This window comes from Lepisosteus platostomus, chromosome 13 (genome assembly GCF_059453375.1).
Source record: "Lepisosteus platostomus isolate fLepPlt1 chromosome 13, fLepPlt1.hap1, whole genome shotgun sequence".
NCBI classification, from domain to species: domain Eukaryota; kingdom Metazoa; phylum Chordata; class Actinopteri; order Semionotiformes; family Lepisosteidae; genus Lepisosteus; species Lepisosteus platostomus.
Genome location: NC_142623.1, coordinates 13,937,074 through 13,949,674, shown reverse-complemented (window position 1 = coordinate 13,949,674; position 12,601 = coordinate 13,937,074).

Below are 12,601 nucleotides of genomic sequence, written 5' to 3'. Positions count from 1 at the left end.
TTCTAGCAATGTGCTGACTGGACGAGCGCGACTGATAGGCGTGTGAGGGGAGGGGTATTAAACAAACTGTATCCTGCCATAACTTACAACACAGCTACTGTGAGCATTAAATATCGACTAATGTATAAAATACTTCTTTGGAATGTTGTTAAGTTGGTGTGATATATATGCCATATTTGTGTACTTTTATTATAACTAAACTAATAAATACAGTATAATGTATTATATTTAATGAAACCCCCCCAGGATGTCAATAAGACCAGTGCTTACAGTACAGACACCCATCCACTCTCAGACCGCTTCTTCCAATTCAGGGTCACGGGGTAGCTGGAGCCTATCCCAGCAAGCAACGGGCACAAGGCAGGGTACCCCCTGGACAGGACACCAGTCCATCTCAGGGCACACAGTCACAGACACACACTCACACCAGGGCCAATTTTCACAGAATCCAATTAATCCTCCAGCACCTCTCTGGACTGTGGGAGAAATCCCACACGAACACGGGGAGAATATACAAACTCCACGCAGACAGCAACACAGATCTGGAAATAAGCCCACGACCACAACACTTCGTGTTCCGTGTTGTGACGTGGAATTGTAGAAGTGTCGCACCCAGAGAGAGAAAAGGAAACAAAGCTGACGGTTTTCTAACCAAGAAATGAAAACGAAACCAAACCAACACGATGGTCACGTAAGTCAAAAGGATGTTGAAGGAGTTAGCATTGCATTGGTGCAGTGTTTTTTACTGCAGTCATCTTTTCTTAGACTTTAGAAGACTGTCCACTGAGGGCTGTGCCTAAGAATTCCGACTTGTGAAAATGGTACTTTATTTCATCGGGAATGAATACTACATTCATATCTTGCGATATGCAATAAGACTGTCCCATCTAAACGAGCATTGACTTTAACAGAAGGTATCGCCCTACTCCTCTTGGTGCAAAAGAATTGGTGCTTTGCACTTTGGGGACACCGTATTGTAAGGGGTCTCCCCATCTTCCCTCTCTCCCCCGGGACCCCGCACGCCCCCTGTAGCTGAAGATAAGCTTGCTCTCGGCTGTACTGTTGGAACATCAGGATTCCCAGGAGTACTGCATGCTCAAGAAGGATTCAAGCTCATAGTCAACGGGGGATGTTTGGAACGGTTTTTAAAGACACAAGTCGAAATTAAACCCGGTAACCCCCCCAAATAAATCACATCCCCATCAATGTAAGAACTCTGGGGCCGATTCGCCACTCTGGCGTCGGGTGAGTGGGCGGACCCAGCCTCCTTCCAGCCGCAGGCGGCGTGGGAGAGCAGGAAGCCAGGATCGCTCAGGGAGCTGTGGGTCGTGGCCGAGTCCTCACCAGAGCGCGTCCCCCCAAGCCGACCGGCCGAGAGCTTTCAGAGTCAGGCTGCTCCCCGAGCAGAGAAAGGGAGAAGACGCTCCCTCTCGTTAGACGTGAGGGACTTGTCGAAGGCACTGGTGAGCAGGACATGGGAGCATGATGGGAGCATGATGACTTGGCAAAGAGACAGGCGAGTGACGCTGCGGTTGGGCAGACATGAAGAAGTAGTCACTGCGGCTTTCTGTTTCGTTTCCTCTCTCCGAGCGGGGTGTCGATACATTCCACAATGTGATAATTAACTAGGAATAACGACCGTGAACCCGGCGTGCTGCAGGGATTATGGAGTGTTTCCTGGGCTGAGCCCGCCTGGCTGAGGTACCGAGCTCCCGGCCCAGGACCAGGGGGCTGGGATCCCCGGCAGGGTGAGGAGGAGCCCGGGGGCAGCTGCAGCGCTGGAGATGGGGCGCAGGGGGGATTGAGACAGACGTACGCGAGGGAGAGAAGGGGTTCACTGCACCTGCAGTGTTTACAGTATAGTGTTTCAGGTGAGGAGATGACAGCAGGGGTGAAACCTAATTACTGACAGCTGAGTCATCCCTCCCTAACTTTCGTTAGAAGCTCCCAATAATAATAATAATAATAATAATAATAATAATAATAATAATAATAATAATAAGCAACTGCAAATCTCTAAAGCTGATGTAAAGTGCTATGCTAACAAAATTTGAATTGATCAAGCTTAGTCCAAAGGACTGTGCTTGATAAATTGTACTGTACTGTAAGCAATATACTAGTCTTATTGACCTCCTGGGAGGTGCTGATCAAATATAATATAACTAGTATATTTATTAGGTTAGTTAGTTAAAATAAAAGTACATAAATAAGTGATATGCATCACAAAAACTTAAACATCTTCCAAAAATGTATCTTTTATATACATTAGTCGATATTTCAGGGTCACAATAGTTGTATTGTGAGTTCTGGCAGGATGCAATATTGTGATGGCCCCCCGCACACAGACACACCTGCCAGTCGCGACATGGGCCAGCAGTGATGTCTGGGACCTTCCAAGCTCACAGCCAGCATGTTGTTAGAAGATAATGCGCGATAAGTAGCGTTGTTATCTTTGCATATTCATTTGGATTTTGACCTGCCACAGCCCCCGACTGTGTTAAAGGACCAGAACGTCCCTCTGTCTGAAAACCAAGAAGACCAGTGAGAAGAAGGTAGCTGTGAGTACGAGTCTGGTTACTTCGACAGGGGGGGTAATATTAAAATATTCTAACAGGCAGCTGCCCCCACTGGAGTTATGCACTGTCGTTGCCCCCATGACCTCGAGTCACAGCTCCCCCACATGGTGATCCTCCTTTCTCTCCTGGCCTCTCCCTGGCCAACTGCGCAGCTGTGTAGCTGACAGGACAAGACCCCCCGTCTCTCTGTCGTCCACCAGCGCTTACCGGTCCGAACTTTCTTGTACCGTAGGGGCCTCACCCCCAGCCCTCGCTGCGTTAGGGTGGGCTGCGGCGCGGAGGAGACTGTGACCCATCTCCTGTGGTCCTGCTTTTTTGCTAAGGCCTTCTGGGCACAGTTTGAAGATTGGTTGCAAGCTCTCTGGCCCCAATTTACCCTGACCGCTGCTTTCGTCATATACGGCATCTCTCCTGTCAAACTTCCTCCTGACGTGTTTGACAGGATCTGGGCCGTGGTGAACAGTGGGAAAGACGCCCTGTGGAGAGTGAGGAACATGGGGCTGTTCAAAGGCATCGAGGTCCCAGTCAAGGCAGCAGGTAGCCTGGCCCTGTTCATCACCCGAGAGAACTATTACCTCAGAGATCTGTGGAGAGAAGGGAGGGAGGAAGCAGAAAATCTGTGGGAAATAGAGAGCATAGGTCAATATCTCAAGAAACTGTGAGAAACATTATCATGTTTAACTAAGAATGTGATTTGCACCAGAAAAAAAGAAATTGTTGCTATGTAACTGGTACCGTGTCAAAATGTAATGAGATGTGATCATATATACTGTTTTAAGTATGTATATTAATGTAAAGCTTTCTAATTTGTGATGTCCTGTATTTTTTTTGTGAAAGGAAAATAAAGTTCTTAAAAATCGAACCGTCTCTCTGGGGCCACAAACCTGCCTCCGGCCTGGTCCCCGCCCAGCTGGCTCTGGGGCCGATTCGCCACTCTGGCGTCGGGTGAGTGGGCGGACCCAGCCTCCTTCCAGCCGCAGGCGGTGTGGGAGAGCAGGAAGCCAGGATCGCTCAGGGAGCTGTGGGTCGTGGCCGAGTCCTCACCAGAGCGCGTCCCCCCAAGCCGACCGGCCGAGAGCTTTCAGAGTCAGGCTGCTCCCCGAGCAGAGAAAGGGAGAAGACGCTCCCTCTCGTTAGACGTGAGGGACTTGTCGAAGGCACTGGTGAGCAAGACATGGGAGCATGATGGGAGCATGATGACTTGGCAAAGAGACAGGCGAGTGACGCTGCGGTTGGGCAGACATGAAGAAGTAGTCACTGCGGCTTTCTGTTTCGTTTCCTCTCTCCGAGCGGGGTGTCGATACATTCCACAATGTGATCATTAACTAGGAATAACGACCGTGAACCCGGCGTGCTGCAGGGATTATGGAGTGTTTCCTGGGCTGAGCCCGCCTGGCTGAGGTACCGAGCTCCCGGCCCAGGACCAGGGGGCTGGGATCCCCGGCAGGGTGAGGAGGAGCCCGGGGGCAGCTGCAGCGCTGGAGATGGGGCGCAGGGGGGATTGAGACAGACGTACGCGAGGGAGAGAAGGGGTTCACTGCACCTGCAGTGTTTACAGTATAGTGTTTCAGGTGAGGAGATGACAGCAGGGGTGAAACCTAATTACTGACAGCTGAGTCATCCCTCCCTAACTTTCGTTAGAAGCTCCCAATAATAATAATAATAATAATAATAATAATAATAATAAGCAACTGCAAATCTCTAAAGCTGATGTAAAGTGCTATGCTAACAAAATTTGAATTGATCAAGCTTAGTCCAAAGGACTGTGCTTGATAAATTGTACTGTACTGTAAGCAATATACTAGTCTTATTGACCTCCTGGGAGGTGCTGATCAAATATAATATAACTAGTATATTTATTAGGTTAGTTAGTTAAAATAAAAGTACATAAATAAGTGATATGCATCACAAAAACTTAAACATCTTCCAAAAATGTATCTTTTATATACATTAGTCGATATTTCAGGGTCACAATAGTTGTATTGTGAGTTCTGGCAGGATGCAATATTGTGATGGCCCCCCGCACACAGACACACCTGCCAGTCGCGACATGGGCCAGCAGTGATGTCTGGGACCTTCCAAGCTCACAGCCAGCATGTTGTTAGAAGATAATGCGCGATAAGTAGCGTTGTTATCTTTGCATATTCATTTGGATTTTGACCTGCCACAGCCCCCGACTGTGTTAAAGGACCAGAACGTCTCTCTGTCTGAAAACCAAGAAGACCAGTGAGAAGAAGGTAGCTGTGAGTACGAGTCTGGTTACTTCGACAGGGGGGGTAATATTAAAATATTCTAACAGGCAGCTGCCCCCACTGGAGTTATGCACTGTCGTTGCCCCCATGACCTTGAGTCATAGCTCCCCCACATGGTGATCCTCCTTTCTCTCCTGGCCAACTGCGCAGCTGTGGAGCTGACAGGACAAGACCCCCCGTCTCTCTGTCGTCCACCAGCGCTTACCGGTCCGAACTTTCTTGTACCGTAGGGGCCTCACCCCCAGCCCTCGCTGCGTTAGGGTGGGCTGCGGCGCGGAGGAGACTGTGACCCATCTCCTGTGGTCCTGCTTTTTTGCTAAGGCCTTCTGGGCACAGTTTGAAGATTGGTTGCAAGCTCTCTCGCCCCAATTTACCCTGACCGCTGCTTTCGTCATATACGGCATCTCTCCTGTCAAACTTCCTCCTGACGTGTTTGACAGGATCTGGGCCGTGGTGAACAGTGGGAAAGACGCCCTGTGGAGAGTGAGGAACATGGGGCTGTTCAAAGGCATCGAGGTCCCAGTCAAGGCAGCAGGTAGCCTGGCCCTGTTCATCACCCGAGAGAACTATTACCTCAGAGATCTGTGGAGAGAAGGGAAGGAGGAAGCAGAAAATCTGTGGGAAATAGAGAGCATAGGTCAATATCTCAAGAAACTGTGAGAAACATTATCATGTTTAACTAAGAATGTGATTTGCACCAGAAAAAAAGAAATTGTTGCTATGTAACTGGTACCGTGTCAAAATGTAATGAGATGTGATCATATATACTGTTTTAAGTATGTATATTAATGTAAAGCTTTCTAATTTGTGATGTCCTGTATTTTTTTTGTGAAAGGAAAATAAAGTTCTTAAAAATCGAACCGTCTCTCTGGGGCCACAAACCTGCCTCCGGCCTGGTCCCCGCCCAGCTGGCTCTGGGGCCGATTCGCCACTCTGGCGTCGGGTGAGTGGGCGGACCCAGCCTCCTTCCAGCCGCAGGCGGCGTGGGAGAACAGGAAGCCAGGATCGCTCAGGGAGCTGTGGGTCGTGGCCGAGTCCGACCGGCCGAGAGCTTTCAGAGTCAGGCTGCTCCCCGAGCAGAGAAAGGGAGAAGACGCTCCCTCTCGTTAGACGTGAGGGACTTGTCGAAGGCACTGGTGAGCAAGACATGGGAGCATGATGGGAGCATGATGACTTGGCAAAGAGACAGGCGAGTGACGCTGCGGTTGGGCAGACATGAAGAAGTAGTCACTGCGGCTTTCTGTTTCGTTTCCTCTCTCTGAGCGGGGTGTCGATACAGTCCACAATGTGATCATTAACTAGGAATAACGACCGTGAACCCGGCGTGCTGCAGGGATTATGGAGTGTCTTAGTCTCCATCACCTGGACGCGGCGGTCGGGAAGGGCCGGGTGCGTACAGGGGCCCGGGGGAGCGGGCCGGACGCGGCGGTCGGGAAGGGCCGGGCACGTACTGTAAGTGGAGCAGGAAGGAGTTACGAAGCTCTAGCTGGGCTGACGGTAGGAGTGAGGCGAGACCTGGGAAGAGCCGGTGCGACACCACCAACCACCGAGACCCTCTGCAAGCAGCGGCCTTAGTATGGAGCGCGGAGTACAGCAGGGGTGCTGGAGAAGCCCCCCATCCGGAGAGGCGCTGTGGCCCCGAGAGCTCACCACCGGCCTCCCAGGAAGAGCCCCATGGAGCAGAAGAGCCGCCCTCCAGCCCCTTCCTGCGAGCGCGCTCCTGGAGCCAGGGACCGCGGGCATTCCTGGACCCCTCCAGGTTTGTGGCAGCGGAGCAGGCTGATATCCCGACTGGATCAGCAGGGGGCTCACTCACTATGACTGCCTGTACGTCCATGATAATAGACATTGTAGTGACAGAATCACAATAGCATTTAGTTTTTGTCATATGTTTATTTTTTTCTATATGACAAATACAGGCACAGCTTGGCCAGCAACCAGGGCTCAAGGCGCCCTCTAGGGGTCAGGAGGTTTAACCATAACAGGTGGGGTGGTGCACAATGGTTACTATTCCTGCCTTGCAGAGCTGGGGCCCTGAGTTCGACTCCCAGGGTGCTGTCTGTGTGGAGTTTGCATGGTCTCCCTGCAGCTAGGGCTCTACCACTTACGGTGATTTTGGAGATTCTCTGAAATACTAAGTAACTGCTGTCCCCTGACCAGAGTGTCCTGCTTGGTCTGAGTGATGCTAGCAGATGCTAGCAGTTGCTAGCAGGAGTGAGCGTTTAGTGTTTATGGGTCAGAAAGAGTATTTTAGAGTCTGCCCCATGACAAAAGGGGAGACAATTGAAAGATTCTGACAGTGGAGATATATGCCCATGTCTTGACAGTAAGTTCCATATTTATTGAATCTATTCAGTAATTCAATTTATTGAATTCAATTAACTGAATTTATGGCCGACTGGTGGCTCTGTGGCTCAGGATCTACGCCGGTGGCTGGAAGGTTGCTGGTTCAAATCCCATGGCCGGCAGAGGAATCCTACTCCGTTGGACCCCTGAGCAAGGCCCTTAACCCCAGGGGTGCCGTATAAATGGCTGACCCTGCGCTCTTACCACAAGCTTCTCTCTCCTTGTCTGTGTGTCTCATGGAGAGCATGCTGGGCTGTGTGAAAAGACGAATTCCTAATGCAAGAAACTGTATAGGGCTAATGAAATGATCGTATCTTACCTTTTGTTGTCTAGTTACCCTGTTTCATTGGTGTACGTGCTATAGTGTTGCAATGGAAAAAGAAATGGCGAAGAGGCTGGGGCTCTTTTTATTTCCTGATCAGAACACACTGCGGAGACAGAACCGGTGTGTATTAGCAGCTGTCTGCGTGCCGCTCAGCACTTTTATTGCAGTAGACGGGCGTGTGCCTTTGCCTGGAAACAGCGCCATAAGACACCGACCGGAAGGAGCGCGTTGTGCCTCATGAACTGCAAATGCAAAAGGTGACCACTAGATGGAGACAGGAGGCCAGACATGATCGACTAGAGGACGGCAGCGACCGGAAGTCCGGGTTTTGTTCTGTGTGGAGCCGAAGAGGAGGCTCTTGGTAATCAGAAGATGTCTGCAGAGAGATAAAAGATGTAAGAGATGCAACAAGGACATGAGAACCTGACCCTTTTCAGCATGTGTGTCCAGCTGTCTGCCTGTCTATCTGCATATCTCTTCGTGTCAGTCTGTCCTTCTGCATGTCTGTGTGTCTGCTTGCCTCTGTCTGTGTTGGTGTATCAGTTTGTCAGTCTGCATGTCTCTGTGTAAGTGTGTTAATCTGTGTGTCTGCATATCTATCTGTGTCAGTCTGTGTGTCTGTCTGCCTCTGTGTGTCTGTCTGTGTTGATGTGTCAATCTGTGTGTTTGTCTGCCTCTGTGTGTTGGTGTGTCAGTCTGTGTCTGTGTGTTGATGAGTCTGTGTCTGTGTTGGTGTATCAGTCTGTGTCTGTGTGTTTGTGTGTTGGTGTGTCAGTCTGTGCATCTGTCTGTGTTTGTGTGTCAGTCTGTGTGTCTGTGTTTGTGTGTTGGTGTGTCAGTCTGTGTGTCTGTCTGTCGCCCAGAGGCGGTCAGTGTCTCAGCGGAGAGAGTGGACAATCTGATGATCTCCTGGATCCCCCTCGATTTCCTTGGCGTCTCCCAGGCCAGTGAACTCTGTGTCCTGCTGCAGACGCAGGACAGCCAGGCTGGCAAGGAGCCCTGCACCCGTGGGCGTCCGAGCCCAGCTGATCAGCGCACAGTGGGCCCTTTGTGCTGCGCTGACACAGCCTGTTTGTAAACACTGTGCCGTCTGTGTGCGCCACGCCGCCCCACAGCGCCGGTATTTATAGGGCCTGATCTCAGCCGGGCCGGCAGCTCGGCAGCTCTTGATGAACTGGAGGCGAGGAAGTCGACAGTCAGTTAAAGCAACAGGAGACCAGTGCATAAATCCACACTCGAGTCTGTCCCAGTCATCACCCTGACCCACATTCCGATCTCACCCCGATCTCTCCCAGTCATCACCCTGACCCACATTCCGATCTCACCCCGATCTCTCCCAGTCATCACCCTGACCCACATTCCGATCTCACCCCGATCTCTCCCAGTCATCACCCTGACCCACATTCCGATCTCACCCCGATCTCTCCCAGTCATCACCCTGACAGCTGTGTAATATAGTTCAGTACAATAACTCACTGCAGTGCACTACAGTAAAGTACACTTCACTACACTGCTGTGTAATATAGTTCAGTACAATAACTCACTGCAGTGCACTACAGTAAAGTACACTTCACTACACTACTGTGTAATATAGTTCAGTACAATAACTCACTGCAGTGCACTACAGTAAAGTACACTTCACTACACTACTGTGTAATATAGTTCAGTTCAGTAATTCACTGCAGTGCACTACAGTAAAGTACACTTCACTACACTGCTGTGTAATATAGTTCAGTACAATAACTCACTGCAGTGCACTACAGTAAAGTACACTTCACTACACTGCTGTGTAATATAGTTCAGTACAATAACTCACTGCAGTGCACTACAGTAAAGTACACTTCACTACAGCATACCCGTCCTTCGGATGAGACGTAAAACCGAGGTCCTGACTCTCTGTGGTCATTAAAAATCCCAGGGCGCTTCTCGAAAAGAGTAGGGGTGTAACCCCGGTGTCCTGGCCAAATTTCCCCCCTGGCCTTTACCCCATCATGGCCTCCTAATAATCCCCCTCTATGAATTGGCTACATTACTCTGCTCTCCTCCCCACCGATAGCTGATGTGTGGTGAGCGTTCTGGCGCACTATGGCTGCCGTCGCATCATCCAGGTGGATGCTGCACATTGGTGGTGGTGGAGGGGAGTCCCCATTACCTGTAAAGCGCTTTGAGTGGAGTGTCCAGAAAAGCGCTATATAAGTGTAAGCAATTATTATTATTATTATTATTACTACAGTACTGTACTCATTCTCATTCTGTTTCCACACTCTCTTAATTAATCATTAAACTCCTAACTGGGCTGAACTCGGGCCATTGCTTTTCCACAGGGGAGGCTCATCAATGAGGGGGACTGCAGACCCTCTTGGTCTCTCTCTCCAGTCCTCGGTCTCCATCTCTCCATCTCTGTCACAGGGATGGCTGCGGTTCCGTTAATGTGCTCTGCGGTGGCCGTGCTTGAGAGCATCCGATTGCACAGGGAATTTCCAACGGTGCCTGTGCACAGGCTCACTGCAGGGCAATCAATCATTCCCAGCAATTCCCAGTGGAGATAGGAAGCTGGGAGTGGCTCCCTGCACACTCACAGGCTTCACAAAGAGGTCAATCTATCTCATCTGTCACTGTTACTGAAGCTAGCTGCTGGGGAAAAATATTAGGTCATACTGAGCATTATGGTATCTACTGTACATTCAGAGTGTATCTGTTTCAGTTTATAGGTTTACTATAGTACACAACTTTATTAATCTTTGTGTTTAATTGAGCACTTTGTGTGCGAGTGTGCGTCTGTGTGAGTGTGATTGTACAGGTGTTACTTTCACTGGGGGAACAACATCTAAGACAAAGCCGCCAAAGGGACAATACCTCCTGACACAGAGACACCCCCACAGAGGCAGTACCTCCCGACAGAGAGAGCCCCCACAGTGACAGCAACCCCCGACTGGGAGACACCCCCACAGTGACGGTACCTCCCAACAGAGAGACGCCCCCACAAAGACAGTACTCCCCCACAAAGACAGTACCCCCAGACAGAAAGGCATCCCGACAGTGACATTGCCTCCTGACAGAGAGACACCCCCACAGTGACAGTAACCCCCGAGTGAGAGACACCCCACAGTGGAAAGGACTCTTAGGGATCTGGCAGCATGTTGAAATGGGAAGGAGCTCCACCTTCTGGTTTCAGGGCTGTTGTTTCCCTGTGTAGAGTCTGTTTTGGGGGTGTAGAGACCAGTCAGAATGACGGTCAATAGGGTCCCCACAGAGACGGGAGTACAGAGTGGGAGTGTGGGAGTGTGTGTGGGTGTGCTGAGTGTGAATGGGTAAGTGTGGGTGTGCGTGAGTGGATGTGTTGAGAGTCAGTGTGTGTGAGTGGGTATGTGAGTGTGAGTGTTTATGAGTGTGAATGTGAGTTTGAGTGTGCGTGGGTATGTGTGTGAGTGTGCGAGTATATGAGTGTGAGTGTGTGTGTCGAGTGTGAATGTGTGTGAGTGTGCATGGGTGTGTTGAGAGTCAGTGTGTGTGAATGTGTGTGAGTGTATATGTGAGTTTGAGTGTGCGTGGGTATGTGTGTGAGTGTGCGAGTATATGAGTGTGAGTGGGTATGGGTGTGAGTGTGTGTGTCGAGTGTGAGTGTGAATGTGTGTGAGTGTGCATGGGTGTGTTGAGAGTCAGTGTGTGTGAGTGTGTGTAAGTGGGTATGTGTGCGAGTGTGAGTGTATGTGTGAGTGTGAGTGTGCGTGGGTATGTGTGTGAGTGTGCGAGTGCATGACTGGGAGTGTGTAAGTGGGTGGTGGTAACACAGTCCGGAGTGTTGGAATAATCAATGGGATGTCAGTTCACACAGTGACATGCCTGCCCTGCGATCCCAGCTGGGGTGCGGCCCTCAGAGGCGGGGGGGCGGCCAACACTGTTTCTGTGCCTCAGCAAGGCTCAGGAATATTACAGCCATGAAACAATCGCCTGAGAAATAAATCAGCTCACAGAGAGCAGCCACATCCGCGCTCCACCGTCACGGCGTTCAGGAAAATTTCCTCTCATTGTTGCCTCCGCACAAACTGTTATCACCACGGCAAACTCCCACCCACAGCCCCGATCACCCTCTGTCTGTCCCAGGCACAGCACTGCGCTAATGAGGTGGTGTACTACTGGAGTATCCAGTGTGTCTGTATGAACCTATCTCTCTCAGTGCAGTGTTAATGTACTGTAGTGTCCAGTCAGTGTGTCTGTATGAACCCCTCTCTCTCAGTGCAGTGTTAATGTACTGTAGTGTCCAGTCAGTGTGTCTGTATGAACCCCTCTCTCTCAGTGCAGTGTTAATGTACTGTAGTGTCCAGTCAGTCAGTGTGTCTGTATGAACGCCTCTCTCTCAGTGCAGTGTTAATGTACTGTAGTGTCCAGTCAGTCAGTGTGTCTGTATGAACGCCTCTCTCTCAGTGCAGTGTTAATGTACTGTAGTGTCCAGTCAGTCAGTGTGTCTGTATGAACCCCTCTCTCTCAGTGCAGTGTTAATGTACTGTAGTGTCCAGTCAGTCAGTGTGTCTGTATGAACGCCTCTCTCTCAGTGCAGTGTTAATGTACTGTAGTGTCCAGTCAGTCAGTGTGTCTGTATGAACCCCTCTCTCTCAGTGCAGTGTTAATGTACTGTAGTGTCCAGTCAGTGTGTCTGTATGAACCCCTCTCTCTCAGTGCAGTGTTAATGTACTGTAGTGTCCAGTCAGTCAGTGTGTCTGTATGAACGCCTCTCTCTCAGTGCAGTGTTAATGTACTGTAGTGTCCAGTCAGTCAGTGTGTCTGTATGAACGCCTCTCTCTCAGTGCAGTGTTAATGTACTGTAGTGTCCAGTCAGTCAGTGTGTCTGTATGAACCCCTCTCTCTCAGTGCAGTGTTAATGTACTGTAGTGTCCAGTCAGTCAGTGTGTCTGTATGAACGCCTCTCTCTCAGTGCAGTGTTAATGTACTGTAGTGTCCAGTCAGTCAGTGTGTCTGTATGAACCCCTCTCTCTCAGTGCAGTGTTAATGTACTGGAGTGTTCAGTCAGTCACTGTGTCTGTATTAACCCCTCTCTCTCATGTCTACTAAATGAGCTACAGTGAGCGCCCCTTGCAGACACA